This window comes from Callithrix jacchus, chromosome 13 (genome assembly GCF_049354715.1).
Source record: "Callithrix jacchus isolate 240 chromosome 13, calJac240_pri, whole genome shotgun sequence".
Lineage (NCBI taxonomy): Eukaryota > Metazoa > Chordata > Mammalia > Primates > Cebidae > Callithrix > Callithrix jacchus.
The window spans coordinates 91,073,794-91,088,630 of record NC_133514.1 but is presented as its reverse complement, the minus strand read 5'-3'; the positions used below and the strand labels follow the sequence as shown (position 1 = coordinate 91,088,630).

The 14,837-nt window shown below is 42.2% G+C and overlaps 1 non-coding gene across 1 annotated transcript; it reads left to right on the top strand.

The window, feature by feature from the left end:
• Positions 1-4,215: 4,215 nt before the first annotated feature.
• On the top strand, positions 4,216-4,379 carry LOC118147093 (U1 spliceosomal RNA). The gene has a single exon (XR_004733257.1). It is a non-coding gene; the product is annotated as a U1 spliceosomal RNA (small nuclear RNA).
• The last annotated feature ends 10,458 nt before the right edge of the window (positions 4,380-14,837 follow it).

Genomic DNA, 14,837 nt, shown 5'->3' with positions numbered 1-14,837 from the left:
CTCTGCTGGCAGACTGTGACTAGGCTACCTCCTCCCTGGGCAGGGCGGTTCTGAAAAAAGGCAGTAGCACATTGAGAACTTATAAATGAAGCCCCACCTTCCCAGGACAGAGCATCAGGGAAAAAAAAGTGGTTATGAGTTCTGCTGCAGCAGACATAAACATACCTGCCCAGCAGCTCTGAACAGAACAACAGAGCTCACAGCTCAGCACTTGAGCTCCATAAAGGACAGACTGTCTCCTCAGGCAGCTCCCTGGTCCCCATATATCCAAAGAGACACCTCATAAAGAAGAGCTCAGGCTGACATCTGGTGGGTATCCTTCTGGAACAAAGATAACAGAAGAAGAAATTGGCAGCAAGCCTTACTATTCTGTAGCCACTGTAGGTGATCCCCAGGCAAACAGGGTTTGGAGTGGACCTCCAGCAATCCAACAGCAGAGGGGCCTGACTGTTAGAAGAAAAACTAGAAAGCAGAAAGAAATAACTTTGTCATCAACAAAAAGGACCTCTACTCAGAGACCCCATCCAATAGTCACCAACTACAAAGACCACAGGTAGATAAATCCACAAAGATGGGAAGAAACCAGCACAAAAAGGAAGAAAACACCCAAAACCAGAATGCCTCTCCTCCAAGGGATCACAACGCCTCACCAGCAAGGGAACAAGGCTGGATGGAGAATGAGTCTGATGAATTGACTGAAACAGGCTTCAGAAAGTGGGTAATAACAAACTTCTCAGAGCTAAAAGAAATGTTTGAACCCAATGCAAAGAAACTAAGAACCTTGAAAAAAGTTTTGACGAAATCCTAATGAGAATAAACAGCTTAGAGAAGAATATAAATGAATAGATGGAGCTGAAAAACATAACACGAGAACTTTGCGAAGCATACACAAGTTTCAATAGCTGAATCAACCAAGAGAAGAAAGGATATTAGAGATTGAAGATCAACTCAATGAAATAAAATGAGAAGGCATGATTAGAGAAAAAAGAGTAAAAAGAAATGAACAAAGCCTCCAAGAAATATGGGATTATGTGAAAAGAGCTAATCTACATTTGATACGTGTACCTGAATGTGATGGAGAAAATGAATCCAAGCTGGAAAACACTCTTCAGGATATTATCCAGGAGAACTTCCCCAGCCTAGCAAGGCAGGTCAATATTCAAGTCCAGGAAATACAGAGAACCCCACAAAGTTATTTCTCAATGAGAGCAACCCCAAAGCACATAATCATCAGATTCACAGGGTTGAAATGAAGGAATAAATGCTAAGGGCAGCCAGAGAGAAAGCCCAAAAAAAGCAGGAGTTGCAATCCTGTAAAATAGACTTCCTTTCCACAAAGGGAAGTCCATCAGACTCACAGCAGATCTCTGCAGAAATCCTACAAGTCAGAAGAGAGTGGGGACCAATATTCAACATCCTTAAAGAAAAGAACTTTCAACCTAGAATTTCATATCCAGCCAAACTAAGCTTCATGAGCAAAGGAGAAATAAAATCCTTTACAAACAAGCAATTGCTGAGAGATTTCATCACTACCAGGCCTGCCTTACAAGAGCTCCTGAAAGAAACACTAAACATAGAAAGGATCAACCAGTACCAGCCACTCCAAAAATGTGCCAAATGGTAAAGAACGTCGACACAATGAAGAAACTGCATCAACTAATGGGCAAAACAGTCAGCTAGCATCAAAATGTTAGGATCAAATTCACACATACCAATATTAACCTTAAATGTAAATGGGCTAAATGCTCCAATCAAAAGACACAGATTGGCAAATTGGATAAAATGTCAAAACCCATCAGTGTGCTGTATGCAGGAAACCCATCTCACATGCAAGGATACACATAGACTCAAAATAAAGAGATGGAGAAAGGTTTACCAAGCAAATGGAGAGCAAAAAAAAGCAGGAGTTGCAATCCTACAAAATAGACTTCAGATCAACAAAGATCAAAAGAGACAAAGAAGGACATTACATAATGGTAAAAGGATCAATGCAACAAGTAGAGCTAATGATCCTAACTATGTACACACCTAATATAGGAGCATCCAGATACATAAAGCAAGTTCTTAACGACCTACAAAGAGACTTACACTCCCACACAATAATAGCAGGAGACTTTAACACCCCACTGTCAATATTAGACAGATAAACGAGACAGAAAATTAACAAGGATATCCAGGATTTGAACTCAGACCTGGACCAAGCAAACCCAATAGATATCTGCAGAACTCTCCACCCCAAATCCACAGAATATACATTCTTCTCATCGCCACATCACACCTACTCTAAAATTGACCACATAATTGGAAGTAAATCACTCCTCAGCAAATACAAAAGAATGGAAATCATAACAAGCAGTCTCTCAGACCACAGTGCCATCAAATTAGAACTCAGAATTCAGAAACTAACTCAGAACCACACAACTTCATGGAAACTGAACAATTGGCTCTTGAATGTTGACTGGATAAACAATGAAATGAAGGCAGAAATGAAGAGGCTCTTTGAAACCAGTGAGAACGAAGACATAATGTACCAGGATTTCTGGGACACATTTAAAGCAGTGTCTAGAGGAAAATTTATAGTAATAAATGCCCACATGAGAAGCAAGGAAAGATCTAAAATAGACACTCTATCATCAAAATTGAAAGAGCTAGAGGAGCAAGATCAAAAAAACTCAAAAGCTAGCAGAAGACAAGAAATAATTAAGATCAGAGCAGAACTAAAGGAAATAGAGACACAAAAAAACCCTTTAAAAAATAAATAAATCCAGGAGCTGGTTTTTCAAAAAGATCAACAAAATAGACCACTAGCCAGATTAATTAAAAAGAAAAGAGAGAAGAATCAAATAGATGCAATAAAAAACAATAAAGGGGATATCACCACAGATTTCACAGAAATACAAACTACCATCAGAGATTACTACAAACAGCTCTATGCACATAAACCAGTAAACCTGGAAGAAATGGATAAATTCCTGGACACTTGCACCCTTCTAAGCCTAAACCAGGAAGAAGTTGAAACCCTGAATAGACTCATAATAAGGGCTGAATTTGAGGCAGCAATTAACAACCTACCTACTAATAAAACCCCAGGTCCAAATAGGTTCATGGCTGAATTCTATCGGACATACAAAGAGGAGTTGATACCATTCCTTGTGAAACTATTCCAAACAATCCAAAAAGAGGGAATCCTTCCCAAATCATTTTATGAAACCAACATCATCCTGATACCAAAACCTGGCAGAGACTCAACCAGAAAAGAAAACTTCAGGCCAATATCCATGATGAACATAGATGAAAAAATCTTCAATAAAACACTGGCAAACTGATTGCAACAGCATATCAAAAAGCTTATCCACCATGATGAAGTAGGATTCATCCCAGGGATGCAAGGCTGGTTCAAATAAGCAAGTCTATAAACGTAATTCACCACATAAACAGAACCAAAGACAAAAATCACATGATTATCTCAATAGATGCAGAGAAGGCCTTTGACAAAATTCAACAGTTCTTTATGCTAAAATCTCTCAATAAACTAGGTATTGATGGAACGTATCTCAGAATAATAAAAGCTATTTACAGCAAACCCACAGCCAATATCATACTTAATGGACAAAAACTGGAAGCATTCCCTTTGAAATCTGGCACTAGACAAGGAGGTCCTCTCTCACCACTCCTATTCAACATAGTATTGGAAGTTCTAGCCAGAGCAATCAGGCAAGAAAAAGAAATTAAGGATATTCAATTAGGAAAGGAGGAAGTCAAATTGTCTCTGTTTGCAGACGACATGATTGTAGATTTAGAAGACCCCATCATCTCAGCCCAAAATCTCTTGAAACTGATAAGCAGCTTCAGTAAAGTCTCAGGATACAAAATCAATGTGCAGAAATCACAAGCATTCCTATACACCAATAACAGACTTAAAAAGAGCCAAATCAAGAATGAACTGCCATTCACAATTGCTACAAAGAGAATAAAATACCTAGGAATACAACTAACAAGGGATGTAAAGGACCTTTTCAAGGAGAACTACAAACCATTGCTCAAGGAAATAAGAGAGGACACAAACAGATGGAGAAACATTCCATGCTCATGGTTAGGAAGAATCAATATTGTGAAAATGGCCATAGTGTCCAAACAATTTATAGATTCAATTCTATCCCCATCAAGCTACTTATGACCCTCTTCACAGAACTGGAAAAAAAACACCTTAAACTTATACTTACCTGGCAGGGGAGATACCATGATCACGAAGGTGGTTTTCCCAGGGCTAGGCTCATCCATTACACTCCGGATGTGCTGACCCCTGCGATTTCCCCAAATGTGGGAAACTTGACTGCATAATTTGTGGTAGTGGGGGACTGCATTCGCGCTTTCCCAAAAAAAAAAAAAAAAAAACACCTTAAACTTCATGTTGAACCAAAATAGGGCCTGTATAGCCAAGTCAATTCTAAGCAAAAATAAAAAAGTGGAGGCATCATACTACCTGATTTCAAACTACACTACAAGACTACAGTAATCAAAACAGCATAGTATTGGTACCAAAACAGAGATATAAACCAATGGAACAGAACAGAGGCTTCAGAGGCAACACCACATATCTACAACCATCTGATCTTTGACAAACCTGGCAAAAACAAGCCATGGGGAAAGGATTCACTGTTTAATAAATGGTGTAGGGAAAACTGGTTAGCCATGTGCAGACAGCAGGAACTGGACCCCTTCCTGACACCTGACACTAAAATTAACTCCAGATGGATTAAAGACTTAATCATAAGACCTAACACCTTAAAAGTCCCAGAAGAAAACCTAGGCAAAACCATTCAGGACATAGGCATAGGCAAGGACTTCATGACTAAAACACCAAAAGCATTGGCAACAAAAGCCAAAATAGACAAATGGGATCTAATTAAACTCCAGAGCTTCTGTAAAGCAAAAGAAACAATCATTAGAGTGAACCACCAACCAACAGAATAGGAAAAAAATTTTGCAATCTACGCATCTGACAAAGGGCTTATATCCAGAATCTACAAAGAACTAAAAGAGATTTACAAGAAAAAATATCCATTCAAAAGTGGGCAAAGGATACGAACAGACACTTTTCAAAGGAAGACATATATGAGGCCAACAAACATATGAAAAAATGCTCATCATCACTGGTCATTAGAGAAATGCAAATGAAAACCACATTGAGATATCATCTCATGCCAGTTAGAATGGCGATCATTAAAAAATCTGGAGACAGCAGATGCTGGAGAGGATGTGGAGAAATAGGAATGCTTTTACACTGTTGGCGGGAGTGTAAATTAGTTCAACCATTGTGGAAGACAGTGTGGCAATTCCTCAAGGACCTAGAAATAGAAATTCCATTTGACTCAGCAATCCCATTACTGGGTATATACCCAAAGGATTATAAATTATTGTATTATAAAGACACATGCACACGTATGTTCACTGCAGCATTGTTTACAATAGCAAAGACCTGGGACCAAGCCAAATGCCCATCAATGATAGACTGGACAAGGAAAATGTGGCACATATACACCATGGAATACTATGTAGCCATAAAGAAACAATGAGTTTGTGTCCTTTGTAGGGACATGGATGAATCTGGAAACCATCATTCTCAGCAAACTGACACAAGAACAGAAAATCAAACACCGCATCTTCTCACTCATAGGTGGGTGTTGAACAATGAGCACACGTGGACACAGGGAGGGGACCATCTCACACTGGGGCCTATTGAGGGACAGCAACTGGTAGGGAGTTGGGAAGGGATAACATAGGGAGAAATTCCAGATATAGGTCATGGGGATGGAGGCAGCAAACCACATTGCCATGTATGTACCTATGCAACAATCCTGCATGTTCTTCACATGTACCCCAGAACGTAAAGTGCAATCAAATATATTTTAAAAAAGAAAAGAAAATGGACTAATAGAGTTTCTGAGGCTGGATGCCAGGGCAGACTGGCTTGGTGTGCCCCTTGGTGAGAGGCCTACTCTCATTTCAATAGGTATGAGTATTAAGTTTCATCTGTGTGCCTGGCATGGGATAGGATGGTCAGTGGCCTCAAACTCAAAGGTCTTCAGTGTCTGGACAGATAATCTAAGAGAGGAGAGCAGTTTGGTTGGAAGGGCAGATGTTGTGTGAACTCGAAGTGCAGGCTTCATGTAGCCTGTGCAGCAGCCTCCAGACTCCAGCCTGTTGGCAGCACCCAGAAACACCACGTTGACTGACTCCTCGAGACAAGCCCAAGATCCATATGGAAGTGTAAAGCCACCATGTCCTGCCAGAGGAGCTACAAGAAGCTCTCATTTCCTTAGGCAGAGATTCATCTGGACTGGAAGTGGACAATGGGGTTGTGAAGAGTCCAGGATGCCAGGACTCCATCCATCTAGCAGTGCTGGGGAGCAAGGAGGCATTTTACAGAGAAGACCACCATGAGCAGATCCCTCTAAGAATGGGTCTTGAATTTCCTCTGTATTCTCATCCCTGTTCCCTCTCTCCTCTCTCTGGGGCCTCCATCATGCTGGGCACTGCATGCATTCCTTCCATAAATCCACTGCCTTCCAGAATATAAAAATATGTATCTCCTCAGCCAGGAGGTGGGGGAGAGACAAGACAAGAATGTAATGGCTGTCTGGCTCCAGGGCTCCCTTCAAAGCTTTGTGTGGAGAGGAAGAGGCTATGGGAGCAAGCAGGGTGCTTCCCGGTCATGTGTTCATCAAGACCCCCTGTGACATTGGCCTTGAGTAGCAGCTTCTGCTCTTCTCACCATTGCCTCTTCCAAATGTCTTCAAATACTTCAGATTTATTTCTACTAGAAAACAGCAACAAATCAATGAACAAGTGTCAAGGAGGCAGCTCACCTTCCTCTATGAGGCTCAGAGGCCTAGTCCTCACTTTCCAGTTAGTATGTCTGGGCCTTAGGGTATCAGTCCACTGTAGTTTGAAAATCTGAGGTGTAAGGCAACCTGCAAATTATTAAAAGTGGTTTATTTTGTGTCTAGTTTTCAGTCGAAGAACCATGGTTCCTTTTGTTTCATGTATGCCTGTATGATTTTAGAATGTGTGTTTTTAAAAAAAAAAAAAAAAAAAAAAGAACAGGTGCATCCTCTTTTTTTTTTTTCTTTTTTGAGTCAGAGTCTCTCTCTGTCACCCAGGCTGGAGTGCAATGGCTCGATCTCAGCTCACTGCAGCCTCCACCTCCAGAGTTCAAGCGATCCTCCTGACTTAGCCTCCTGAGTAGCTGGGATTACAGGCACAAACCACCATACCTGGCTAATTTTTGCATTTTTAGTAGAGACAGGATTTCACCATGTTGGTCAGGCTGGTCTCAAACTCCTGACCTCATGATCTGCCCACCTTGTCCTCCCAAAGTGCTGGGATTACAGGCTTGAGCCACCACACCCAGCCAAGTGCATCCTTTTAATTTCTAAAAACAACAAAGAAAAAATAAAAGATGTCAAAAAATGCAGCTATTTGTACCATACTGTTGATTCTTTGCTTATTTTGGTTTCACTGGTGGTGGTGGTGGTGGTGGTACTAAACACTAACTGAATCGGGAGCAAATAAATGATTTTGTCGCCGGAGCTACTTGGAACACCCTTCTCAGAATTAACCCTTTTCTGGGAGGCTTCTCCTGGGAAGGCTGAAATCACTCTCGCTGAGCTTTGGCTGGTGAGCAGAGAACAATGATTGACCTCTTCATTTCAGTGATCAAATGAGGTGGGAGTGGAGATTAAGGTGGATTAAAGGATTACATTTAGGAATACTTCCTCCAATGCCAGGCATTTACAGAGTTGAATTTGAGATTGGGGTCATAGCATGTTCCTGTGAAACCAGGTAATTATTTTAGTGAGTACCTGTTTAATTCCGTGGGAAAACGGCTTCAGCTTACTAAGCACTTGTATGTGTCAATATCTTGAAAGCGGAATTGACAGGGACTGTTTTAGGAATGACCGTAGATGGGTTTTTTTTTTCAAGCCCCATCGATTAACTGGGTTTTCAACAATGTTTTCCTGTCTTTACTAAAGTTAAAAAAAAGGAAATGATATTCTGACATACATTTCCTTAAAGCACAGCCATTTATTAAAACAAAACAAGCAATTTGTCCAAAGTATGGGAGATGCAAAACCCCATGGTGATATGCAAAATATAAACAGGTTGTAGGCAGGCATGTGGCAAGGAATTGGAGTGCCCAAAATACTTTTTGTTAAAAAGCAAAGTAAATAGATCTTGTCTGATATAGAAGGACAGAGAAAGATGATAACCCGGATGGCATCTCCCCTCCTTTTGACCCCATTTCCTCACCCCCATCTCTACCTCCAGCACTTTACAGTTCATTTATCCTTGACAGTCCCTTTCCTAAGCAGGGCTTAAAGGGCCCTGCATCCCTAAGGGAGGTGTGGGGGGTGCCATGGGCTTGGGAAGATGGAGGCCAGGGAAGGTTGTCTCAGCTTGAGGTAATGGAGCTGGAGGGAGGAGGGAGACAAGGAGGAGGTCTCAAAGGGATGGAATTGCAGAAGCCCCCAGGACTGGATACAGGTCATGGAGGGCCAAAGCCTGGCTGGGTCTGTTCTTCTTTGGTAGTGTGAGGCTGGCCACGTTGGAAGTTCCTGAAGGGGAAACCAGTCTGATCACATGTTAGAGGCTGGCTGTGGCCTCGTGGGGGGTGAACTGGGTCAGGCGCCTGGCTTAGAGGCAAGGGACTCTCTTCTTCCCAGGGTGATGACATTGACTCATTTGGCATCAGGCAGCATCAGATGTCAGGTGAGCCTGGAAACGGCTGTGATAGACACCCCCAAGCCACTGCTGCAAGGGCTGGCAGAGGGGCAGTGCCAGGACAAATCCAGACCTGCTAGGAGATGGGAGGTGCTCTGACTCTGGGGAAGCTGGATGCGAGGTGGTACTTCTGAGAGAAGCAGTAGTATCGGAAGGCCCAGTGCTTCCATGGAGATTCAGATCCACTTGGTTTGAGGCACAGAATCCACTGTGGTAAAGAAGACTGTCAAGACTGGAGGAGACTGGGAAAGCGGGGGGCGAGTAGAGCCCACTATTGGGCTTACCTCTGAGGGCAGGGTTGTCAGATAACAGGCAGGGCACCCAATGAAGTTTGAACTAAAGATAAACAATGAGCAATTTTTAGTATGCGTATATCTCCCAAACATTGCATTGCTATTTTTCTTTGCTAAATCTGGCAAACCCTAGCTGAAGGAAAATTACAGGTGACTTTTATTTCCTCCTTTGACACTTTTCTGTATTTGCTAACTTATCTCACAAACAGGTATTATTTTGAAATTGAGGGGGATAATCCTAATACTACATGCTGTAATTCCCAAATAAATGGCTGTTTCCTTGTTGGGTCAGGTTCAGGATATGGAAAGTCTGGGAACAAGGAGGGTCCCTGGAGCAGCATGACGTCCCCAGTACCCATATGTAGGTCCAAGGGCCCCAGACTGCACAGCAGATTCCAGCCTTACCATCGTGTACCAATTCCTGTCACACCCAGGCTCCTGAAAACTCTATATTCCCTCCCCATCCTTCCTCAGTAAATCCATTAACAGCCTTTGCTTCTTGACTCCCCAAGCCTTACAGATCTTTCCTGTCCATCAAGCCTTTCCTGGGAGAAAAGGGGCCTCAGGGCCGTTGTCTGCTGATCTTACAGATTAAGCACTCACACATCTTTCCTGTCCGAGATGCTAATCTCTACCAAGAGGTTATTTGTCAAATCGTATGGACACCAAAATTCGTCATATTATTCCAATGTTTAACCTTTGCTTGTTTTTAGCCTATTTGAATATTTAATGAAATTCTGTTTAAAAAATACATATATACATATCCAAAGCATCTTAAAATATTTAAAATCTAGACTATTATCAGATCACTCATCTGAATCTCACTCTTTAGCACTAATTATAAACAGTGTAGTCTAGGTGTTGTCTTTAATGGTTTTATAAGTCCTAGGCTTGTCTTTCTAATTAGACTATAAATTCGTCTTTAGCTTCTCTAATATCTCTCAGAGCACCTGCTATAGAGTGGAGCATGCACAGTAACAGTTTAATGACGTGTCTGACTCCACTCAGCTTGGAGCTTCTATTTGCTCCTCCCCTTCTCCCTGCCTGAGTCCCTCCCCTCCCAGTCCAGTCCCCTCACTCACCGTTAAAGACAAGCTCAGTCTTCTTACCCATCATGTGAATGTCTATATTCCCTGATGGATAAGTTATATTATTTCAAGTTATTTGGTACATCATCCAGAATCACGTGTCTTTAGTTATTAAGTATGCCCAGAATAATCCTCCACTTATCTCAAAATGGGTGCAGGGGGCTGGAATAGTGAGCTCTTGCTGTCAGTGAGAGTATCTGTTTCAGGTGTATTCACTGATGTTGTTGTCAACAGAAACTTCTATACAATGTTGCCATATGATGTCATTTAAAAGAATAAAAATATATTTTCTTCTAAATACAGAAGCAATGCAAACTTTTAAAACAGGGAAAAGCAGGCCGGGCATGGTGGCCCACACCTGTAATCCCAACACTTTGCGAGGGCGAGGCGCACAGAAGCTTGAGCCCAGGAGTTAGAGACCAGCCTGGGCAAGATGGCAAAACCCTGTCTTTACCAAAAAAAAAAAAAATTAGCCAAATGTGGTGGTTCAAGCCTATAGTCCCAGCTACTAGGGAGGCTGAGGTGGGGAGGATAACTTGTGCCTGGGAGTTAGAGACTGCAGTGAGCCATGACCATGCCACCACACTACAGCCCGAGTGACAGAGTGAGAGAAAGAAAGAAAGGAAGGAAGAAGGAAGGAAGGAGGGAAAAGAAGGAAGGAGGGAGGAGGGAGAGATGGAGGGAGGGATGAAGAGAGAGAGGGAAAGAAGGAAGGAAAGAAAGAAAGAAAAGGAAAGAAGGAAGGAAAGGAAGGAAGGAAGGAGCACGGAGGCAAAAAACAAAAACCAGACTTAAATTCTTTTATATGGTAATCCTTTCATATGTATATTTCTAGTATTTTTATATACATATAGGTATACATATTTGTATGTATCTATATAAATATATATATATACACACACACATGTATTACAAAAGAAAGGCATATATCATTTTGTATCACTTTGCTCATTACGCAACATACAGTAAACCTTTTTCTGTGACCAGTCCCTTATTAATAAACTTTTTGGTTGTTTCCAGTCTTTCTGTTATAAATCATGCTGCGATAAAGTCCTTGTTTATTCACCTTGTGCTTGCTTGAAGTATTTCTTTAAGGAAAGAGTTCTTGACAGGAAATAGTTGGTAATGCATATCGGAAGGCTTTAAATATTTAGCTAACCCATCGCCCCACGAGGTTTCACTATTTACACCTCTGCCCTTGGGAATCTCAATGAGAAGAAAGTGGAGAGTTTGGGATACCTCCCTACTCCTACTTCCATTCATTTACTGGGGGGGCAACAACAGCTTGTTCTATGAGCTCCAAAATATTTCTGTATGTCTAGCCATCAAATCCCAGTTTAGTCTTCCTTTTAGGTGCATTCGTTCATTCATCCAACAAATATTTTTTGAGTACTTACTATGTGCCAGGCACTGTTCTCAGTGCTGGGGACATAGCAGTGAACAAAACTGAGAATTAGGAGCAACTTTCCCTACTTTTCCCACAGAAATTGTCTCTATCATTATTCCTTTATGGAATGGACCCTTATCACGGACTGGATGTCCAGTATGTAGCAGGTGCTGTGGGGCACAGATACAAGGTGGGCCTCCGCACTCAAGGCTATTTTTATCTCTTTGGAAGACACAAGCCCAAATCTCCCTCTCTCTCTCTCTCTCTCTCTCTCTCTCACACACACACACACACACACACACACACACCACACCACAAAACTAATCTTTAGGTGAGGATGTAATAATGGCAAGTGTTAAATCATTGGATAAGGTAATATAAACACAGTAGGAGTTCAGGAGAGGAGCTGTATTTGTTGGTAACTTTCCAGCTGCATCCAGAGATCCTTCAACAAGAGCCAGCCCAGCACCTTCGTTTGCTGGATGTGGATGCTGAGCCCCACTATGGGAAGGGAAAGCACAAGATGTGCAGCTTTGCATAGAGTGTATTAGTCTGTCCTCAAGCTGCTGATAAAGACATACCCGAGACTGAGTAACATATAAAGAAAATGGATTTACAGTTCCACATGGCTGGGGAGGCCTCACAATCATGGTAGAAGGTGGAAGGCGAAAGACACGTCTTACATGGCGGCAGAGAGAATTTGTGCAGGGAAATTACCCTTTATATAACCATCAGATCTTGTGAGTCTTATTCACTATCACGAGAACAGCACCCGTGAAAGACCTGACCCATGATTTTATTACCTCCCACCAGGCCCCCTCCCACAGCACATGGGAATTGTGGGAGCTACAAATCAAGATGAGATTTTGGCAGGGACACAGCCAAACCATATCATAGGAGCACATCTTTGTCTGAGGCAGGGATTTCCTAGAGACCAATCTCAACAGGGGGGATCAAGACAAGATAGGAAGCAGCGCAGGGAAAACATTTCTGAAATCTAAGAGAAGGGTAACAGTGTGGGTGCTACTTACCCCTCGGGGCTGAGTCCTTGACTGCAACTTCCTCCAGGCTGTACTGCAGCTCTGGTGTGCCAGGGCAGCTTTTCCCGTGGGGCCTGCCAGGTGAAGTCTCTGCAATTGCCTGAGGTCAGGCCTGAAAGGTCACACATAGGATTTTGCCTTTAATAAACGCAAGCGGGAAAAAAATGACAGCAACAACAGCTGCAGCAAAGCTGGTCTGAGTGTTTCCAGCCCACCTGGGCCTGCTGGGATCGGCCCTACTTGTATGTGAAAGGAAAAGAAAGAGTTACTATGCATTTGATACGTTAAAAAATTTTTTTTGTTAAGTTTCTATTTTTATTCAATATATACACAATATATTTTTTATAAAACCAAATACTTCTAGTATAATAGAAGATTATAGGCTCACACCTATAATCCCAGGACTTTGGGAGGCTGAGGCAGGTGGATCACGAGGTCAAGAGATCGAGACCATCCTGGTCAACAAGGTGAAACCCCGTCTCCACTAAAAATACAAAAATTAGCAGGGCATGGTGGTGCGCGCCTGTAGTCCCAGCTACTCGGGAGGCTGAGGCAGGAGAATTGCTTGAACCCAGGAGGCGGAGGTTGCAGTGTGTGGAGGTTGCGGTGAGCCAAGATCGTGCCATTGTACTCCAGTCTGGGTACCAACAGTGAAACTCCGTCTCAAAACAAAAAAAACAACCAAAAAAAAAAAAAAAAACGGCAGCCCATTTTTCACCACCTCTAATTTCTCTCTTCCCAGAAGCAACTATTTTATCCTTCTTTGTTGATTTTTTGGTATTTACATTTATCCCTTTAGATAATATCCCTGAGTTTTACTTTTTGCTTTTTCCTGTTTTAATCATCATTTAGGAATGTTCTATTGTAGATGACAGCACTTAGCTCTCTCCTCCCCGCTGTGCTGACAACATACAGGCTGTCTTCCCATCCCCCTCCTTCCCACTCCAATAACAATGTAATTTGGGTCAGATCAATACAGTTATCCCTCAATATCTGCAGGGGATTGGTTTTAGCATCCCTGAGGATTCCAAACACCGCAGATGTTTAACCCCTGATAGAAAATGGTGTAGTATTTGTGTATAACCTGTGCACATCTTTCTGTACAGTTTACATAAACTCTAGATTATCTACAATATCTAATACAAGGTAAATGCTATGTAAATAGTTGTTAAAATGTATTGGTTTTTATTTGGACTATTTTTTATCATTTTTTTTTTTTACTGTTTTTATTGCCAGATATTTTGGATCTGTAGTTGCTAAATCTGTGGATGCAGGGGATGGACTTTGTCCTTTACATAATTATGGTGAGACGAAAGCTGTCTATACCTGAGCCATGAACTAGATTGTGGTTACCTCTACTTTCCTGTACTTTTTGTTTTTCCAAGAATGGTTATCTTGTTTTCTCATTGACGTAATTGTCCAGGTTCCAGGAATGCAACCCCAAATTCTTGGCCAGTGACCTTCTTTCAAGAAGACTGTCAGTTTGTCTAGTGATTTAATCTTGCCGGAGAAACTGCTTCCAGGGCCTTCTTGCTGCTCTCTACCACCAGCGCCCACCATTCCTCCTGGCCTCTTCCTTCCCCATCATTTCAGGCTTCTCCACTGCACCCATCTTTTGAGGTGGCTCTCTGATTTCCTGCGTATGAGATTTGTCTTCCTCTAGGTTTACTCCTTCATTTTGGTGGAGCACATATCTACCAGCTTCCAGAAAGTAGTGTTTGGAAAATAAATTTTTCAGACTTCAATTCTGAGAATGTCTTGATTGGTTTAGCTGGATGGAGACTTCTTGCTCGGAGACAGTTTTCCTCCAGTATTTTGAGGATCTTGCTCCATTGCCTTCTATTTTTTGAGACAGAGTCTCACTCTGTCTCCCAGGCTGGAGTGCAGTGGTATGATCCTGGCTCACTGCAGCCTCAGCCAACCTCCACCTCAGCCTCCCAAGTAACTGGGACTACAGGCATGCGTCATCATGCCTCACTAATTTTTGTATGTTTTGTAGAGATAGGCTTTCACCATATTCCCCAGGCTAATCTGGAGCTCCTAGGCTCAAGCAATCCACCTGCTTCAGCCTCCCAAAGCACTGGGATCATAGTTGTGCAGCACCGCGCCAGCTTCTATTGCCTTCTTGCTTCTGCTGTTGCTGTTGAGTGACCTTCTGCTATTCTGATTCTCAATTACTTTACACCTGATTTTCTTCTCCTTGGAAATGGCAGGATCCACTTGAATCCAGTGTTTTGAAATTTCC